Raw genomic sequence first — 12,857 nt, forward strand, 5'->3', positions numbered from 1 at the left:
TAAGATGACAGGATGTTTTTTGTGCATTGATCCATCATTCCTCAAAATAATTAAAAAATATTATTCTTTTCACTGCCTGATCCTCTTGACGTTGCTAATTATTATTGTTCTAGCCAATGTAGTGCCCTAGGCAAGCCTCACCACTGGGGCCTCCATTCTGAGGCAAAATGAAATCAACTGGCAAGTCAGCTACCTAGGTGGCCGCCTATATCACCATAAGGGATTGTCAATAAGGGATTGTCCAGCCCAGGTTCTGGAAACTACCTCAAGGGGGTGAAACACGTATTACAAGACTACGACCCTGAACCCATACTGCATTAAGCACTCCACTAATCCATCTATTTTCTGTAACCACTTGTCTTACTTAGGGTCACGTGGGGGTATGGAACATATCGCGGAGGCACAAGGCAGGGAACAACCCAGGATAGGGCACCAACCCACAGGCAATTTGGCAACTCCAATTAGCCTCACCATGCTTTTGGATTGTGGAAAAAACCGGAGTACCTGGAGGAAACCCCACGGCGACAACATGCAAACTGCACACACATGGAACCCTGGCAGAAACTCAAAACCTGGTCCTACAGTAGGGCTGTGAAATGACGGTGCTAACCACTGTACCACCGTACCACCCTGCTCCACCAATCCAATCTATATATTCCATCACACACACTATAAAAATGACCAGCCTACAATATCCATGATGCAGTGCAGGAATAGGCAGTGCTCACACCCTGTAAGGGGAGGGACTCAGGCTGTCAGAAGACCTGATTGGATCCCAGAAGTCATATGCTCCCTGGAACTGGCCAGTCTTGGTCAATATGACATTTCTATAAATGTTTGAACATAGTTATTTCAAAATGTCCAAGAGAAGTAGAGCAGAAATTTTTAGAATCTCTCAGCAATGAGTCTGGGGAACGTCACATGCCTCTTCATACATAATGTATACACTGGTGTGTTTTTGTTTCATTGCCAAAAACCACAGTCTACACGTCAGTTTTGCAACAAAGAGCTTGGTCAGTTGTATCCACACATATCCAAGTGTGGTTTTAACATACTTTGGCCCCTCCTCCATTTCTTGTAGTTGCTAACGTAGCTCATCCTCTTCCTGCCGAGATCCCTGTCCTCTAGAAACATAACTCTCCCCCACTGCATTTAAGCTTATCTCACAGTCATGTTTAAATGTAAAACCATGCCTGCTATTCAGTTTTTCTGAGTCATGATAAAGCACATGAAATGCCAGAGGTTGGAGAAATGAAAGCATCAGACTGCCATCTATTGGTTGCTTTGTTGTATTGCACGGTGCTCCTTTATTGGTTGTGTACAGCATCAGCTAATTGATGCTGTATCCCTATTTTCTCCAACGCAATCCCTAAATTGCACTTATTTAGACTTTTGTACATTTAGTAAATATTATGTGCAATGCAATTTGTGTATATTAAAGCAAATTATCACTTTTCAAAGGAGGGATTATGTTCATTGCTCTCTAATCATAATCTCTAATCTCTAATCTCTAATAATTTACCCGTTTTTCGATGTTATGCGACTGATTCTAAATTGTCAGATCCTAATTGTCATATTGATTGATTGAACATAGTTGTCACTTGTGTGCCTTTGGAAAGTGGACTGCATAGTGTACGAACCTGTCCCACATGCAGACCATAACTTGCAATTAAATTGTTTTAATAGTAGGACAAATAATGGCTGACCTGTCAGCCTTCAAGCTGCGACAGTTTAGCAGTCATATCTCATGTTGTTTATGCTAAAAATCATAACTGTGCCCCAGTTCATGTGTCTTTGTGAAATCAGAGGTTAATTACATGAGAAAAAGCCCAAAGTGGCTCAGACTGTAATCACCCAGAGCGCGGCCCAGCGTGGCTCCAAATGAGATGTTAATTACTTGCAGTGAGAATTCTATTTCTTTATTTCCCATTAAACAAAATACAAGAACTTTAAATATTAGCATACCAGCACAGTAATTTGTGACCCATTGATCAACTCAATTCAATTAAATTTTATTTTTGTATAGCGCATTTTAAGAACATTACATTGTCTCAAAGTGCTTTACAGCATCCCTGTCCAAAGCCCTCTGTGAGCAAGCCAGAGGCGACAGTGGCAAGATAAAACTCCCTAGAAGGAAGAAACCTTGAGCCAGACTCAAATGGGGAGCCCATCCTCCTAGGGCCGGCAGACGAAGTCAAAAGAACAAGATGGCAAAATCCTAATTCACACAGACCAGATTTTAAGATTTGAGCCTGAATGCGAGAGGCAGGCAGGTGACGCCACAAAGGTGCTGGCGCTGCTTCTGACAGCAGGATAAGAAGGAGTAATGTAACAGGTTGGAGAGACCCCGTTCACCCTGTCATTGTGTCTGTCTCCAGTGCTCTCATGCTCACCTGATGTCACGTCAGGCTCTTATTCATCAGGTGGGCTCTGTGAAGGTCAAGTAAGTCAGATTGTCTTAAGTGAAGTAAGTGAAGGAGAGATGGTGACCATTCACTGTTCCGACCAAGACTCCACTGTCACTGAGATGCATTGGTACAGGCAGAAACCCAACAGAAGTCGACAGAAAGTTATTACAGCGTTTGGAAAGCCAGTGTCGGAGAAGCAGTAGAGTGCTGATTTGAATAAGAACGTGGAGTGTGGGATTTTCAACATCTCCAACACAAAAATGTCTTACAATGAGTAATGTAAGACTTACTCTCGTTGTAGAGAATGACTTTGAGGAAGATGTAAATTATGTCGTTAAAACATCACAGAAATGCGCGAAGGACTGCCTCATTCACATATAGCTAAATAAACATCTAAATGAAAAATAATATTAACCCATAAATAAATAATTTATCTTTATGAAAGTATTATCATAATTATGTTAATAATGTGAATGCGGCTATCGTTCTGAGGAGAGCCGCAGTCACGTGGTCAAAGAGCCGCAGGTTGTCGACTCCTGGACTAGACGATTAAACAAATAAAGCAGCGCACATCACAATAACTAACAATTAATAAACAACTAACTCACGTGTACTATTACAGCATTTAGGTCATTTATTTAAACTTTATTCCATCCATCCAGTTTCTGAAACCGCTTAATCCTAACTGGGGTTATGTGGGGGGAGGGGGGGGGCGGAGCCTATTCCGGGAACAATGAGCACACTACTTTACGTGCTTTTCCGGGGAAATAGCAGATATCGCATCGGAACTGCCTGGGATATAAACATCATGCGTGTGACTAAAATCTTCAGCCAATAAGGGCAAAGTTGTGTGGTCACGGAGACGGTTCCAGTTTGTGCAGCCAGCTGAGGGGCGCTGCACAATCTGTCTGAAGTCGTCTTGTTTGTTGAGAAACTTTCACCACACAGATACCTCATCTGGAACGACAAAGATCTTTTATTTAAAAATATATCACTATTCCGTGAGTCTTGGGTTCAAAATGGAATCCTATTGGTGGCTCAGCTGGTTAATAGAGAGGGACAACTACTCACGTACAACGAATTCCTGTCATTATATAATTTTCCATTTAGTCCCTGGGAATTCTCAATGGTGTTGGGGCCAAACCCTCTGGTACATTAATGCTGTATAAAAGCATTGACAGTACTTTATCTGCTTCAGTCGCTCTCCCTGACCAAGCTGAGTCAGTAGTGGGGAAAATCTGTTTTTTCACTGGAATTTAGTAATGACAATAAGAGAGTGCTCAGTTTGTTCCAAAGGGATGTCGTCTCTCTCCCATATGTAACGTCTTATTGGAAGATCAGCAGGAAAATCGTCTGGATGACCCCCCATACATATTTAATTATAAATAAGGTGAGGGAAGTGTCGTTTAAAGTTCTCCATAAATGTTATCCAGCTAAGCACTACTGTATATGGTAAAAATTAAAAGATACATAAATATTTACTGCAGTTTTTCTGGGGATCATCCAGAAACTGTGACACATCTTTTTTGGTACTGCCCTTTCATACAGAGGTTTTGGAAGGAATTTAGCAGGTTTGTTGTAAACCATATTTTAAGGAACTTTTCCTTACGGTGGGAGAATGTCTTATTTTGTTTCTTTAAAATCCTCCGAAAGAATGATAAATGTGTTTTTATGATAAATTTGTTAATTCTTCTTGCAAATTTTTTAACAACAAATTTAAATTTGTTAATAAAACACCATGTGGAAGTAAAATTGGACATTGGTAGGCCCGGGAGGTTGGCATATTGGGTCTGTTATGTCTTAGGCCTTAGGCAAGAAGAGATTGTTTTGAATACTGTGTGACCTCGCTTCGTGATAGCTGCCTGCAGTAAGTTCCGCAGACCCAGAGGAAAGCTCGGACCTTGGAGAGGCAGACAGCGGGACCAAGGGGGGGAAGAAACCACTTGCAGGAAGAGATTCTAAGCTGCCCCAAGTGGTGCATAGCGAGTTATAGCTTTATAAAATAGTTGTGGCAGACAATATGTAGCAAGCTATGCGGTAGTGCAAATGTATAAGTAATTATGTTAATCATATTAATCATATGTTAACCATGTATTTGCAGTGATTCAATGACAATGTCAATACGTTAATCATTAATCAAAGGACAACCAAGTATTTACAGTGATTCAATGTCATGTAATCAATATCTATATTCATATCTCAAGTAGGAGCCTAGCAGTCGAGACATGTTCTGGTAAACTGAGCTAGATGGGTGGATTTTACCTTGCCACCAAGGTAAACCAATAGAGCAGGAGAATTGTGTTTGTTATACGTTTGAGCTCAGTTTGTTGGTGTTTCGTGACCAATCAGGACTTAGAAGTCCTTATTGGGAATTAGGAGTTATGGTTTATCAACTGGTTGCTTTGAGAGCTCCGGGTGACTTGGTACCAAGTGCCAGAGTGTGATGAGAGTGCTTTGCTGGAATGCTGGAATAAAAGAGATTTCCTTTACCTCATCAAACTGAGAGGTCCGGCTTTTATTCTAAGTGTTATATTTTAATGTGGGGCAGCTGAGTTCTCTGCTTGTTCCAGACGGAGGGATCCTGCCAGAGAAGCGGGTACGGCATAGCATAGATAGAGCCTGACGGGACCAGATCCGGGTGAGATTGAGGATTGGCCCAGTCCCTCGTCAAGGAACAACGGAGGCCACGCTGTCCCAAGCCTGAACATTCCTGAGACTGATTTGGCTGGACCTGTGTTGGTGAGGTAAAGGCTTCTCTGTTTATTCATTTTTGCTGCTGCTTTGCTTTGGTTATGTTGTGATAGCGTTTGAGTGTGTGGGAGTCCGCCGTGACTGTGGGATCCAAGCACGAGGAAGCGCTGAACGCGGATAGGAAGGCCGTGGGGAGAGCGCTCATCCACCTGTAATAGGGAAAGGGTGCGGTCCAAGGGGAAACCTGAGTGACCTATTACGTGGGTTAGGTGGATGCACGAGACCTTGGGAAAGTCTGTGATTTTGAGTGGCGCCACTGTGTATTTGTGTGACGGGGCACAAGACGGCAGGGAAGCCGTCAGACAGCAGGGAAGCTGTCACCCGCGGAGGGCCAGACACGACAGTGAAGGCTTGGTGCATCAGGGGCAGAGGACAGGGCGGTGTGTGTACTGTGTGGCGCAGCATTGTATGGCGGAGGCTGGACAGTGAATGCATTGCATGCAGTAGCACAGCACTGCGTAACAGGCCAAAGACGGGTAAGATTCCTGTGTGTGGACAGGGACAACCTAAGACAGGCGCTGTCGTAGACCCCTGACGCCAGGCTGAGGGACTGTTCGGGGTTTGGTCCACTCTCGGTCTCACGGGAGTATAAAAGGAGTATGGTTTTGGAGAATGTGTATGTGGTAAAGGGTGTGCAGTTTCCGCCCAGGTGCAGTATCCTCATTGAGATAAATTGATACATGGAATTGCGCTTCACATTGATGCATGCAGGTGTCAAAAGTTAATGGAATAGCCCTGTGAAAAAGTGTTATGTGTTGGATCTGAGATATGCTGGGATAAGCTTGTTAATTGTGTTTTTAGAACATCTAATGTTTAAAATTACACGTGGTTCTTTAAAGGTTTTGTAACCCAGTAACAAGTTGTCTTGTTTAGCCTAGTGATCACCCAGCAGCTGCGTGCTTTGTACAGACGGAAGCTACCTTGCAGAGGGGAGGGTGTATCAGGGCCAGACCAGATATTTAATTAAGCCTGCACTTGACAAACGTTGTTTGTTGAGGGGTTAATAATGGGGAGTGTGTCAAGCAAACATTCGCACCCCCCTGAAAGGGACTCAGACACTGAGGGAGAGATATTGAAATGTAAAAAAGGGGATAAGGGAAAACCATCCCCACTGCAGATAATGGAACGGGTGACTGGCCTGAGTCTAAAGAAGGCATGTAGAAATTGGTATCGTCAGACTCGGGGTAGATGGCCAAAGGAGGGCACTCTAAACATATTGGAGATAGAATGTTGTGAAACGTTACTGGAAAGGAGAGGGAATGGTTGTTGTAGTAGGGGGATGTACAGGCCAGAATATTATTTTCGGTGGAAGTCTGTGGCCTTGCTGAGGGCCAGGAAGCCCAGAGAGCAGCTGACTGATAAGGAATGTCATGTAATGGTTAGCAGAGAGGAAAGGGGGGCCGATCCAACTGCTGCCGTTTCTCCGCCTGTGGCTGATGCTGATAGGAGGAAAAAGCCTAATGCAGATCTCTTGTATCCGGTCCTGCCTGAAGTGTCCCCTCTTCCACCGCCACCACCTGAACCTTGCCCTCCTGCCCAGGTCCCTCCTCCTCCAGGGATGGTTGAACCCTCTGCCCCTGCTGCAGAAGGGGGAGCTGTGGGTTTGATGCCGCAGCCTTCTGTAAAGCAGGAAGAGTCTTCCTACGACGAGGAGGATGAAGGCGATGATGAGGAGGAAGAACCCGTACCCAAAGGCCGGGACAGTAAAGGTTGCTCACGCCGTCTGCAGCGTAAAGGGCAGACAGATGGAAAACATCAGTTTCCTCTGGTGGAGGTCCCGAACCCTCAACTTGAAGGAGGCCCTGACCTGAAGGTGCAAAGGAACTGGGAGCCTGGTGACATCAAGGAGGTGGCTGAGTCTCTGCCCAACCCACAGAAGTGTGGGGGGGCTCTGTTTTACGCAGCAGTGAAGGACATGGATGCTGTGTACCAGCCCAGCGCTTGGGAGCTGAGCCAGGTGTTAAAGAAGAAGTTGGGGCCTGCATGGGCTGCTTTGGGAGTATCATGGGACACGGGGATCCAGAGGATAGACGGCGCTAGGTGGGCCCAGCAGATGAACTCTCTGGAGAATGCCCTTAAGTCTCGTTTCCCTACAGTGGTTGACTGGTCCCGCCTGTATGCAGCCCGGCAAGGTGATAAAGAAGATGTGTATGACTGGGAGCTCCGGTTGCAGAGCCTGGTGGAGCAGCACTCGGGCGCAGGAGCAGAACAGCAGGGACAAATGATGACTGCCCTCTATGTGGAAGGGATGCGGCCCGAGATCCGAGAACTCCTGAAGCAGGTTTGCCCCGACTGGTGGGAGAAAAACATGGGTGGTGTGAGAGCTTTCGCCCAGAACATTGAGCGTAATCTGAAAGACGCGGAGAAAAGAAAAAGCATTCAGGAAGAGAAGAAGAAAGGAAAAAGGGAGCAGGAACATGAAATGCTTGTTCGGGCAGTGGCTAATTTGGTTACGGGGAAACCCCAAAGCAGAAGCAGAGGAAGGGGGAAAAGACAGGGTCCACCTGGTCCACCTAGAGGGGGGGACAGGAAATGCTGGAACTGCGGAAATCCCAATCACTCCTACAGGGACTGCCCTCTGCCTCTGGCTGTGCAGGGGAATCAAGCTGGAAGAGGTGGAGAAGGTGGCCGACGAGAGCGAGAGGGGGATGAAGGTGGAATTGGGAGAAGACGGCTTCACTGTGACCTCAGAGGCTTTGGGATTGTTTTGCTTATTGGTGAAAGACAACTTTGCCACTTAGTAGCGGATGACACAATTCTGAGAGATCATATCCTTGAAGGTCAAGAACCGCCTGAAAGATTGCATTGCACTGCTCAGCCTTCTGGAACAGGAGGGGCTGAGTGGATAAAGGATTTCGAAGCTGCCGGAAAACTGGGAGAGACTGTTATGCTTGATTACCTCTATGTGGCAGAAGACAGGTCTGCTGTATCTGTCCGTTTGTCAGCTGGCCAGGAGCAGTGGTATGTGGGAGGTTCGGTCCCCCATGTATCATATAGGGAAAAGAGGTCATTAGAATAGGATGCAGAATGTGAGAGAAGGACCGTGTAAGTGTGTGTAGAGGATGGAAGGTGGATGTGTAGAGATGGACAGGTGCAAAGGTACAAAATAAATCACTGTGTAGAGGTACAGAGAATGGGGGATGCAGAAGAAAGTAAGGAGAAAAGTGTTGATCCACTGCCAGATTGGTTAGGGGAAGTACCTGATTGCTTAAGGGAAAAATGATTTTGGCAGAGTAGTGTCGGTTGAACCTTTGGTAGTCCACCCCAAGTCTGACTTTTGGCCTCATAAGGCCCAGTATCCCTTATCTAGAGATGCAGAGGAGGGAGTGAGAGAAGTACATGCAGATCTGGTGAAAAGGGGGGCTATTAAGGAAATAGCCTATTATCCAGTTAATTCTCCTATTTTACCTGTAAAAAAAGGCAAATGGTGCTTGGAGGTTTGTACAAGATCTGAGGGGTGTTAATGCAGCCATACACCCCAGGACTCCTATCGTACCCAATCCAGTTACGATTCTGGCTTCCATGCCAGCGGAGGCTAAATGGATCTCTGTCATTGATTTGGCTAATGCTTTCTTTTCTATCCCAGTAGATCCAGATTCCCAGTACTGGTTCGCCTTCACCTTTCTGGGGAAGAGGTGGACCTGGACAGTGATGCCCCAGGGCCACACAGAGTCACCTAGCGTGTACGGGCAGGAGCTGGCAAAAAATTTGGAGGGGTTTACTGCGCCTGGGGGTAGCACACTGGTACAGTATGTGGATGATTTGTTGCTTTGCTCTCATACTCGCGAGTCCTGTAAACAGGACACCAGAGCTCTGTTAGACTTCCTCGCTAAAAATTGGCACAAAGCCTCCAAAGAAAAGCTGCAGCTGGTGTCACAAAGGGTTAAGTACCTTGGACATGTGTTGACAAGTGAAGGAAGGTTATTAGGACCAGACCGAGTGGCCTCCATACAGGAGATGCCCAAATCAGAGACTAAACAGCAATTGCTTTAAGTCCTACACATGATTGGCTATTGCAGGCCTTGGACTCAGGAAAATGCACAGAGGTCACAGCCCTTGGTTGATTTGACAATTGGGCTAGCACTGACTGACAGACAGACTGACGTGGACGTCCAAAGCTGAAGATGCCCTGATTGATTTAAAACAGGCGTTAATGTCAGCCCCAGCTTCTTAGGGGTTGCCTGACTATAGAAAGCCATTTGTGCAGTATGTGGACGAGAAAAAAGGGTTCATGACTTCACTTCTGACTCAGTATCATGGGAAAAAGTTGCATACTACTCAAGGCGTTTGGACTCGGTGGCTCAATCATTACCCCTTTGTCTTCAAGCGGTGGTTGCAGCAGCTGAGTCGGTGATGGCGAGTGCAGATCTAGTGCAGTTGTATCCACTGAAACTTCGAGTTCCCCATGCAGTGCACGCGATCCGGACACAGGCCAGGACATCTCATTTGACGTCTGCGTGATCGGTGCATTATCAGAATGTTTTGTTTACACTGGCAAATGTGACTGTGGAAAGATGTTCTGCTTTGAATCCAGCGACCCTCCTTCCCACGGGGGTGGACGGGGAACCGCATGATTGTTTGCAGGTCATTGACTGTGTGTGCAGACCTAGGCCGGATCTGACTGACATCCCACTGGAGGAAGGCGACATCCTGTTTGTCGATGGGAGTTCTTTGAGGCTGGAGGACGGATCCCCAGCGACCTGCTATGCCGTGGTGATGCAAGACGGATCACTTGTGGACGGAGGGCATCTGCCCAGACATTGGTCCGCACAAGTGGCTGAGCTGTTTGCACTGCGACAGGCCTGCAAATTGGCTGAGGGACAAAAAGTCACTATCTACACAGACTCAAGATACGCCTTCGGGGTGTGTCATGATTATGGTGCCTTGTGGAAGCAGAGAGGTTTTCGCACCAGCACTGGAAAACCCATTCAGCATCATGAGTTAGTGGAACAATTACTGGACGCTCTCATGCTACCTGAACAGGTGGCAATAGTGAAGTGCCAGGCCCACAAAAAGCGGACTGATGAAATCAGTCAGGGAAATGACCTCGCAGAACCAGTGGGCTAAAAGTTTAGCTAAGGGCTCCACTGGGTTTGGGAATAAGGTTTTGCTGGTAAAGAATGTTGATAAACCATGCGCTGAAAATGACCTTGTTTTGATTCAAACAGGTGCAGCGGAGAGTGAGCTCCGCGGATGGAAATGGAGTGGAGCATGGAGTGATAGAGAAGGCGTGTGGCGGCATTCTGGGACTAACCAACCTTATCTCCCTAGATCTGCGTATCCAGGGATGGCCAAAGCCGTTCATGGCCTGGATCATGTGTCTCGTGAGGGGATGGTGGCAGCTGTGACTCAGGTGTGGCATGCCCCTGGGTTTGCCGCAGCTGCTGCCCAATTCTGCGGGAAGTGTATGGTGTGCATGAAATTCAATGTGGGAAAGGGCATTCCAACCGACCCTGCAGTGACCCTGAGTCCCCAAAGCCCATTCGATCACCTGCAGATGGATTTCATTGTATTCAAGTATTGCTTGGTGATTGTAGATCTGTTTTCCAGATGGGTGGAGGCATTCTCTTGCCGTCGCCCTGAAGCTTTGAGCGTAGCTAAATGTCTGCTAAAGGAGGTGATTCCACGATGGGGCATTCCATCTAAAATCACCACAGACAATGGTCCTGCATTCATCGCAGAGATCCTGGCTAAATTGTCCCATTGGATGCAAATTGATTTGAAGCATTATTGTGCCTATCACCCCTCGAGTGGGGGGATAGTGGAGAGAGCAAATCAGACACTTAAACTGAAATTGGCAAAAATTTCAGAGACGACGGGCCTGCCCTGGGTGGATGCCCTGCCCCTGGCTTTGTTAGTCATGCGAGCCAGGACACACCGCCAGACAGGGTTGGCTCCTTTTGAAGTGATGACAGAAATGTCGATGCGTGTTTTGTCTCCCTCACGATATGTCACACTGGAGACCGTGGATGGGGATTTGCTGACTTATCTTACAGGTTTGCGGCAGGCGATAGATGCAGCCTGGGACCAGGTCCGTGCGAATTGGAGGAATCCAGAGGGAGAGCTGCCACGAATTGTGACACCGCTCGAGCTAGGGAGCTGGGTGTTGGTTCACGATCTGAGGAGGAAGAGATGGAACACGCCGAGATGGAGGGAACCACACCAGGTCTTGATGGTGACCCCTCACGCAGTGAAAGTGGAGGGAATCAATGCCTGGATCCATCAAGTCCACTGCAGACGCGTGTCCAACCCAGGTGGTTTTTTCAAGACTGGCCCCTGAAAGGGTCACAACTGTGTTGCCTTTCCATGATAGTCATTTTTATTCTTACATTTATATTTGGGATTGATGCTATACTGTGGTGGAGAACTGCTTATTCCAGTTGTGTCACCTGCTGTACTCCAACAGAGCCAAGCCCACGACAGGTTTTGAACTGAGGGAAAAGAGAGGTGATGGATGCCAATGCCGATGCTAATGCTGTGGAGCTTTTGGCCCGAGCAGTGACTGCTGACAAATGGTTTGGGGTTTATTCCATCCCTTGGGGTGGAAGACCTTCAGACAGAGGTGGCTGCCCTGCTGACTGCAGTTGAAAAGGTGGCCAATCAAACACTTGACAGGCCGTCTCGGGTGAATTGTCTGCGGTTAAGCAGGTAGCTCTGCAAAACCGTATGGCATTGGATCTCCTGTTGGCTGAGAAAGGTGGAGTTTGTGCTATTGTGGGGAGGGAATGTTGCACGTACATCCCTGATTCCTCTCAGGCTGTGCAGGATCTAGAGGACGTGGTGCACAAGCAGATGTCTGCTATACATGAGGAGCATGGCCTGTTTGAGTACAGCTGGGACTATTGGTTCTCTTCACTGATTCCGGGTTTATCCGTGTGTTCAGACCCTTAGTTTTTAGTGTAGTGTTCTTGCTTGTAGTGTTGCTGCTAATCTTGTTGCTGTTTAGGTGTTGTTCTAGTATTCTGTCTTCCCAGGCAAATTTTGTTATGTTCCTACGGGCTCCCCCTCTTCCCTATGCGGATGATCCTCTTCTTCCCGCCTGGCTCTACGACCCTCAGCCCCAGGTTGTCATCAATGTGACCAGCAACGCCAACACCGCTGGTGACTCCTGTTCCATCCAGCTGCCACCAGCCCGCTTCGACCCACTGCGCATTTGTCCGGAATTGTACTACGCTGCAGACTCTGATTGTTTGTGAACTGTGCGGATCTCGCATGTTCAAAAGGGGGGAATGTGGAAGTAAAATTGGACATTGGTAGGCCCGGAGGGGTTGGCATATTGGGTCTGTAATGTCTTAGGCCTTAGGCAAGAAGAGATTGTTTTGAATACTGTGTGACCTCGCTTCGTGATAGCTGCCTGCAGTAAGTTCCGCAGACCCAGAGGAAAGCTCGGACCTTGGAGAGGCAGACAGCGGAACCAAGGGGGGGAAGAAACCATTTTCAGGAAGAGATTCTAAGCTGCCCCAAGTGGTGCATAACGAGTTATAGCTTTATAAAATAGTTGTGGCAGACAATATGTAGCAAGCTATGCGGTAGTGCAAATGTATAAGTAATTATGTTAATCATATTAATCATATGTTAACCATGTATTTGCAGTGATTCAATGACAATGTCAATACGTTAATCATTAATCAAAGGACAACCAAGTATTTACAGTGATTCAATGTCATGTAATCAATATCTATATTCATATCTCAAGTA

Source organism: Brienomyrus brachyistius, chromosome 21, assembly GCF_023856365.1.
Source record: "Brienomyrus brachyistius isolate T26 chromosome 21, BBRACH_0.4, whole genome shotgun sequence".
Lineage (NCBI taxonomy): Eukaryota > Metazoa > Chordata > Actinopteri > Osteoglossiformes > Mormyridae > Brienomyrus > Brienomyrus brachyistius.